Source organism: Frankliniella occidentalis, unplaced genomic scaffold, assembly GCF_000697945.3.
Source record: "Frankliniella occidentalis isolate FOCC.00 unplaced genomic scaffold, Focc_3.1 Scaffold89, whole genome shotgun sequence".
NCBI classification, from domain to species: Eukaryota; Metazoa; Arthropoda; class Insecta; order Thysanoptera; family Thripidae; genus Frankliniella; species Frankliniella occidentalis.
Genome location: NW_026267218.1, coordinates 881,806 through 889,540, shown reverse-complemented (window position 1 = coordinate 889,540; position 7,735 = coordinate 881,806). Strand labels below are relative to the sequence as shown.

General features: G+C 46.8%; 1 protein-coding gene and 1 long non-coding RNA gene across 6 annotated transcripts in view; one reads left to right on the top strand and one right to left on the bottom strand.

Annotated features, from left to right (window-relative positions):
• LOC113209367 (somatomedin-B and thrombospondin type-1 domain-containing protein-like) overlaps positions 1 to 7,735 on the bottom strand; it is a gene marked incomplete at its 3' end in the record, with an annotated part of 195,332 nt that overhangs the window by 44,588 nt on the left and 143,009 nt on the right.
• Positions 3,612 to 7,365, top strand: LOC113204868 (uncharacterized). 5 transcript variants are annotated; one of them, XR_008011343.1, is made up of 4 exons: positions 3,612 to 3,692; positions 6,814 to 6,891; positions 6,976 to 7,085; positions 7,174 to 7,365. It is a non-coding gene; the product is annotated as an uncharacterized LOC113204868 (long non-coding RNA). The 5 variants fall into 5 exon arrangements; XR_008011347.1 differs by lacking the exon at positions 6,814 to 6,891 and adding an exon at positions 3,821 to 3,898; XR_008011345.1 differs by lacking the exons at positions 6,814 to 6,891; positions 6,976 to 7,085 and adding exons at positions 3,821 to 3,898; positions 3,983 to 4,092.

Sequence of the window (7,735 nt, the reverse complement as noted above, 5' to 3'; positions counted from 1 at the left end):
GGCAAGACCTGGCCCATCAGATCGGACTGGTGCTTGCTGCTGCCCCTGCCGTGCTGGGGCCTTGGTGCGGGGGCGGGGCGGGGACGGGGGCGGCCTCCACCTCCCCTGCACTCTGCGTACCCCTCCAGCCGCGAAGGGGCGCGGCAGGGCACACACACGCGTTTGCGGGGGCGGGGCGGGGGGCGGAGAGTTCGGCCCAGCTGGCCGCAGACACAGAGAGACTTCTCCCTCACTGGAGCCCGGTGGAGCCTCCGACCAGCTCCCGCTCCAGTACTCCGACCCCAGGACTTCATCATCCCGCTTTGCCGTCGCGCGAAGGGGAACGTTCGTGGAGGACCCCGCAGGCAGCCCCGGGCGGCGGTGGAGTCCTCTGGCACCGCGAGGAAGAGGAGCTCGCCGTTGAGCTCCAGGAAACGTGTACCTTGCTCTCCTCCTGGAGCACCTCCACTACGAACATCCCTATATATCGCCACCCCCGGGCATAGTCCACACTTAAAGCACAAAGTGTGTGCATGTCACACACTTGTAGGTGTGTCAATAATGCCAATCCGTACAATGCCAATCCGAACACTTAAGGGAGCAAAAGATGTGAATTATCTCTGTTTGAGATCAATCAATACACTTGTTCCTCCACGCTGGTGGACGAATGGTGATTCACACTCCTACAAGCGTGTGCGACATTCACACACCTACAAGTGAGCTACACTCACACAACCTACAAGTGCGCTACATTTTACACACCTCCAAGTGAGCTACATTTTACACACCTACAAGTATGCTACATTCACACACTTTGGGTGTCCGTAGCAGCCGCGGCCGCAACAACGTTCGGCTAAGCCCACTGCTGGTACCGATAGCTCTCTGTCTCTGCCTCTCTCTCTCTGTCTCTCTGACATCTTGATGAGCCCGCGGGCGAGAGGGAGACAGACGGACGATAAATATTCGCTACAACGGCAGTGGCAGGGGGGCCGCGCCATTAGACAGCGGCGGCCGGGCCGAGGGCAGCGCGCGCGCTTTCAAAGTCAGACGGGCTAATGACGCAACGGCTCTCTTTGTCCGAACTTAAAACTGGCTCGCCGAGCCGAGCCGAGCCGCGGCGGGGTCTTTCGTTTCTTTCGTTCACCAACAACTCCCCTCGACCACCCCGTCCTCCTCACACCCCCTCCCACCACCCCTCCTCCTCCTCCTCCTCCACAGTTCAGCCAAACCGACAATTCTTCCGCTTACTACTTGACCAGAACGCGCGCGGGAGAGGGGGGCGGAGGCAAAGAAAAATGGAGACGGCACCCGGAAGTGTTCATTCTTCTTCTTCTTCTTTTTTTTCCTCTTCCCCCGCCTTCCCTCTGTAAACCGACCCAATTTTCTTCTCCGGACTCTATAGCGGAAGGGAAGTTGTCCATTTTCGGTCCGTGTAAAGGCTCCACCAGTACCGCCGGCGGAAGTACAAAGGGGTGGGAGAGGATTGTAAGTGTAAACGTTGCGGTGCCGTTTCAAGGGCCTGACAAAACAACCGAGCAGGGGTTCCATCACTTCACAAATGGATCTACTCTGACTTGACTTTAAGTCAAATCTGGCTTGGTAGACTGGAAGATGATAGAAAATTGACTGGAAAAGCTAGTAGTAAAAGTGACTGGTGTTGACTGGAAAAGTGACTGGAGCCTCTAGAGGTGGATTTCCTTCCGAATGTCCCGACTGACTGCGGTGACTGGAAAACGTCAGGCGAAACAGTCGCCTCCCGCGGCTCTTGCAGCGTACTCACAGAAAGGCATGTCTCACACGTGATTACATGGGACCAATAGGGTTGGCAGTTTTCGGGAGTTTTCCGGAAACCTTCTTTTAAAATTTTCCAAAATTTTCCGGAAAATTCACTAAAAGAAATTCCCGATTTTTTTTTCGGAAAAAACAAAAAACTTACAAAGTCAGAAAAATTTTCCATTTTCCCCCGAAAATTTTCCATTTTCTCCCGAAAATTTTCCATTTTCTCCCGAAAATTTTCCATTTTTGTCCGAAAATTTTCCATTTTGCCCCGAATATTTTTCGGAAACGGAAATATACAACGCGTTGAATGGCGCGCGAACAGCGGCGTTACTTGCACGCGTCTCGTGCAAACCGCCTTGATCCAATTACCGACCGCGTTCCGTTTCGTCTCGCGGCGCCTGCTAATTGGGCGCGGGGCCTATCGCGCGGGTTAGGCGCCACGTTAGGCGCCACGTTAGGCGCCACGTTAGGCGCCACGTTAGGCGCCACGTTAGGTCCCAGCCACGTTGGGCGCCACAGCGACCGAATAATCAACGCACCGCACCATCAGTGTTCCAATTATTCTGAATTTGAACCCGCCGCCGCCGACGAGCAGCTGATGGAGCTTGCAAAAGGGGGGGCTGCCGAGGGCTGCTATGCGGTGCGCTGGCAAGGAAGTGAGCGAGAGAAAGAGAGAGAGAGAGTGAGAGAGAGAGAGAGGGCAATCACGGCACGAGACTAGGAAGGGAAGGGGGTGGGTGAGGGAAGGAAGAGAGAGAGCAGCGGGATTTTATGAAAAGCCCTGCGCCGCTCCCTGCCCGTGGTCTCTCACGTGCAGTAAGGGTAGAGCGGAGAGGGCTGACATACACAGAGAGAGAGAGAGAGAGAGAGAGAGAGAGAGAGAGAGAGAGGGATGAAAGGGAGAGGGAGAGAAAGAGAGAGAGGAAGTGAGCGACAGAGATAGAGAGTGTAGCAGTGTGGTGCGGGAAGTTAGCGTTTCCATGACTCTCCCCGGTCCCCAGGCAAACGACTCTCGGCTACCCTGTGCGAGAGCTATCTCCTGCAAGTTCCTCTCGCACGCTCTGTAGTCCGCAACACATACGTCGTCGTCGTGATAAACCTCAGCAGCACTGGCGTTGCATCGGCACGTTTCATACTAACGTACTTGCTTCTGTTCAAGCCAAACGTTTCCTTCCTCGTTTTAGCGGCCGGCGTCCTAGTACCAGCACACTGTAAAAAATTCTTGTCATTTTACGAGAAAATCATTGATGAACATCTTGTCAAGGAATTAGGATGAGAAAACATTGTCACATTGACAAACATTTTGTAAATTTATTGTGATGAAGTACTCGTCAAATCACAACATTGGTACGACACTCTTGTAAACACTAGAGGGATTAATAGTAACGACACTAATTGTCAATTTGACAAGTTGTCACGACAATGTTGTAGAATACATATCCTAAAAGTAACGAGATTTTAATTCTATTCATTATATCAATTATCTTGTCACAGCAGGTCTACAACAATTTCATCATTTTGACAAAATTGTTGTCTTTTAGTAAACAGAAGAAAAAGATGGTAACCATAATTTCAAAGCTTGTTTGAGCAGATATGGAAATGTTTTCAATGGGCGAGCAAGATTATTTATCATCGATTTACCTCAACACTGTACACGTATAGGGCTGCTAACACTTTACGAAGGAGCTGACCAATATCGCGTGTCTTTACGGAAGGCAGTAGATTGTTGAAAGTATTTATGACTTAGTTTCCAATTCTGAGCACTGAACAGACACTTGGGTTTTTTTGTGTGTTTGTTTGTTGTGATGTGGTGGCTGCTGCAGCTGCAAATAAGGTGACGCGACAGGTCGTCTGCTCGGCGTCGGAGCTCTGCTAATAACTAGGTACTTCACGTCACAACAAACCCGACGACGAGATCAGAAATTTCAATCCTGGTAAGACATTTTCTCATGATTTCAAAACTATCTGATTTATATGTGAGCCTTCTGTTAACACTGCTTTGTCCGCGTTTTGCCTGATACCAACAATCTGAGCCCTTATAACATTATCTATCATTTTCCAGTGGAACCTAACCTAATCTGCACAAGGGACCAGAAATCGAGCAAGGAGATAATACATTTGCACTGACTCTTGAAGTTTGGTAAGAGATCTAGAATGTCACGTCCTTGATACTAAATTTATTAGGAACACAGTTTGCCGCTAATACACTGGTACTCTTTTACAGCATAGTATGATTTTGAAACGCAGAAGTAACTGTTCACGCATAGCCCAGCACAAATAAGGACTTGGACTGCTGTTTCTGCATGTGCAACTACAAGCCTACAAGAAGTACAGGTAAAATCTAATACAAAAGTATCTGAATTCCAAATTTTTTGTCCCTTTCCTTAACATGGTTTATTATTATGAGTGAAACTATTTACAGCATGACAACCGAACGTAGACAGCACTAAAAAGCCTCCTTCAACCACGGCAATCTATTTGTGGCAAAGCACTGCAGGGCAACGCTGTCACATATTTGATGAAGGTTGTTCAAAATGTAACTGTTTGACTAGCTATGTAACGTGATGTATATTTACTGATACTTATGAAATAAAGAATACTTGATCTCCATTTAGAGCAGCGAGCCTTCTTTGTTACCTTAAAGCTCACCCATGCACTAAATCTTTTCTAGTGCAGCATTATAAGCCTGCACTAATATAAAATAAAGAAATAATGAACCTCCCGTCAATAGGCAAGTAGGTCGTCAATAAATGACTTTGTCATCAATGACTAATGACGATTCTTTCATTATCAGATATGTCGTTCCAAAACAAATGACAAGAATCCTGTAAAGTTAACGACAAGTTTGTTTTTGTGTGGAACGACTTCTTTGTAAAAATAATTAGCCTTAACATTGTCGTCACTGGAACGACTAAAATTTTTACAGTGCACACAGCACACTTTACACGTTTCACACCGAGCACTTCCCGTTTCACCGGCACTTTTCACCCACAGCGTCGAGTCGCGGCCCGTTTGATTATTTATTCGCCCTCAAAGTTCTCCTTTCAAAACGTTGCAATAACATCCTCCTTCTCGCTCCCCTGCCGGCCCCTTCGGACGAGGGCGGAAATGTAAGAAGCCAATTAGAAGGTCCGAGGGGAAGGGGGGGATTTTCTCCCGAAAATTTTCCATTTTCCCCCGAAAATTTTCCATTTTCTCCCGAAAATTTTCCATTTTCTCCCGAAAATTTTCCATTTTTGTCCGAAAATTTTCCATTTTGCCCCGAATATTTTTCGGAAACGGAAATATACAACGCGTTGAATGGCGCGCGAACAGCGGCGTTACTTGCACGCGTCTCGTGCAAACCGCCTTGATCCAATTACCGACCGCGTTCCGTTTCGTCTCGCGGCGCCTGCTAATTGGGCGCGGGGCCTATCGCGCGGGTTAGGCGCCACGTTAGGCGCCACGTTAGGCGCCACGTTAGGCGCCACGTTAGGCGCCACGTTAGGTCCCAGCCACGTTGGGCGCCACAGCGACCGAATAATCAACGCACCGCACCATCAGTGTTCCAATTATTCTGAATTTGAACCCGCCGCCGCCGACGAGCAGCTGATGGAGCTTGCAAAAGGGGGGGCTGCCGAGGGCTGCTATGCGGTGCGCTGGCAAGGAAGTGAGCGAGAGAAAGAGAGAGAGAGAGTGAGAGAGAGAGAGAGGGCAATCACGGCACGAGACTAGGAAGGGAAGGGGGTGGGTGAGGGAAGGAAGAGAGAGAGCAGCGGGATTTTATGAAAAGCCCTGCGCCGCTCCCTGCCCGTGGTCTCTCACGTGCAGTAAGGGTAGAGCGGAGAGGGCTGACATACACAGAGAGAGAGAGAGAGAGAGAGAGAGAGAGAGAGAGAGAGAGGGATGAAAGGGAGAGGGAGAGAAAGAGAGAGAGGAAGTGAGCGACAGAGATAGAGAGTGTAGCAGTGTGGTGCGGGAAGTTAGCGTTTCCATGACTCTCCCCGGTCCCCAGGCAAACGACTCTCGGCTACCCTGTGCGAGAGCTATCTCCTGCAAGTTCCTCTCGCACGCTCTGTAGTCCGCAACACATACGTCGTCGTCGTGATAAACCTCAGCAGCACTGGCGTTGCATCGGCACGTTTCATACTAACGTACTTGCTTCTGTTCAAGCCAAACGTTTCCTTCCTCGTTTTAGCGGCCGGCGTCCTAGTACCAGCACACTGTAAAAAATTCTTGTCATTTTACGAGAAAATCATTGATGAACATCTTGTCAAGGAATTAGGATGAGAAAACATTGTCACATTGACAAACATTTTGTAAATTTATTGTGATGAAGTACTCGTCAAATCACAACATTGGTACGACACTCTTGTAAACACTAGAGGGATTAATAGTAACGACACTAATTGTCAATTTGACAAGTTGTCACGACAATGTTGTAGAATACATATCCTAAAAGTAACGAGATTTTAATTCTATTCATTATATCAATTATCTTGTCACAGCAGGTCTACAACAATTTCATCATTTTGACAAAATTGTTGTCTTTTAGTAAACAGAAGAAAAAGATGGTAACCATAATTTCAAAGCTTGTTTGAGCAGATATGGAAATGTTTTCAATGGGCGAGCAAGATTATTTATCATCGATTTACCTCAACACTGTACACGTATAGGGCTGCTAACACTTTACGAAGGAGCTGACCAATATCGCGTGTCTTTACGGAAGGCAGTAGATTGTTGAAAGTATTTATGACTTAGTTTCCAATTCTGAGCACTGAACAGACACTTGGGTTTTTTTGTGTGTTTGTTTGTTGTGATGTGGTGGCTGCTGCAGCTGCAAATAAGGTGACGCGACAGGTCGTCTGCTCGGCGTCGGAGCTCTGCTAATAACTAGGTACTTCACGTCACAACAAACCCGACGACGAGATCAGAAATTTCAATCCTGGTAAGACATTTTCTCATGATTTCAAAACTATCTGATTTATATGTGAGCCTTCTGTTAACACTGCTTTGTCCGCGTTTTGCCTGATACCAACAATCTGAGCCCTTATAACATTATCTATCATTTTCCAGTGGAACCTAACCTAATCTGCACAAGGGACCAGAAATCGAGCAAGGAGATAATACATTTGCACTGACTCTTGAAGTTTGGTAAGAGATCTAGAATGTCACGTCCTTGATACTAAATTTATTAGGAACACAGTTTGCCGCTAATACACTGGTACTCTTTTACAGCATAGTATGATTTTGAAACGCAGAAGTAACTGTTCACGCATAGCCCAGCACAAATAAGGACTTGGACTGCTGTTTCTGCATGTGCAACTACAAGCCTACAAGAAGTACAGGTAAAATCTAATACAAAAGTATCTGAATTCCAAATTTTTTGTCCCTTTCCTTAACATGGTTTATTATTATGAGTGAAACTATTTACAGCATGACAACCGAACGTAGACAGCACTAAAAAGCCTCCTTCAACCACGGCAATCTATTTGTGGCAAAGCACTGCAGGGCAACGCTGTCACATATTTGATGAAGGTTGTTCAAAATGTAACTGTTTGACTAGCTATGTAACGTGATGTATATTTACTGATACTTATGAAATAAAGAATACTTGATCTCCATTTAGAGCAGCGAGCCTTCTTTGTTACCTTAAAGCTCACCCATGCACTAAATCTTTTCTAGTGCAGCATTATAAGCCTGCACTAATATAAAATAAAGAAATAATGAACCTCCCGTCAATAGGCAAGTAGGTCGTCAATAAATGACTTTGTCATCAATGACTAATGACGATTCTTTCATTATCAGATATGTCGTTCCAAAACAAATGACAAGAATCCTGTAAAGTTAACGACAAGTTTGTTTTTGTGTGGAACGACTTCTTTGTAAAAATAATTAGCCTTAACATTGTCGTCACTGGAACGACTAAAATTTTTACAGTGTGTGGAGCTGTACACCTGCAAGTATTAAACTTGCACTTGCACACTTTCAAGTGTTG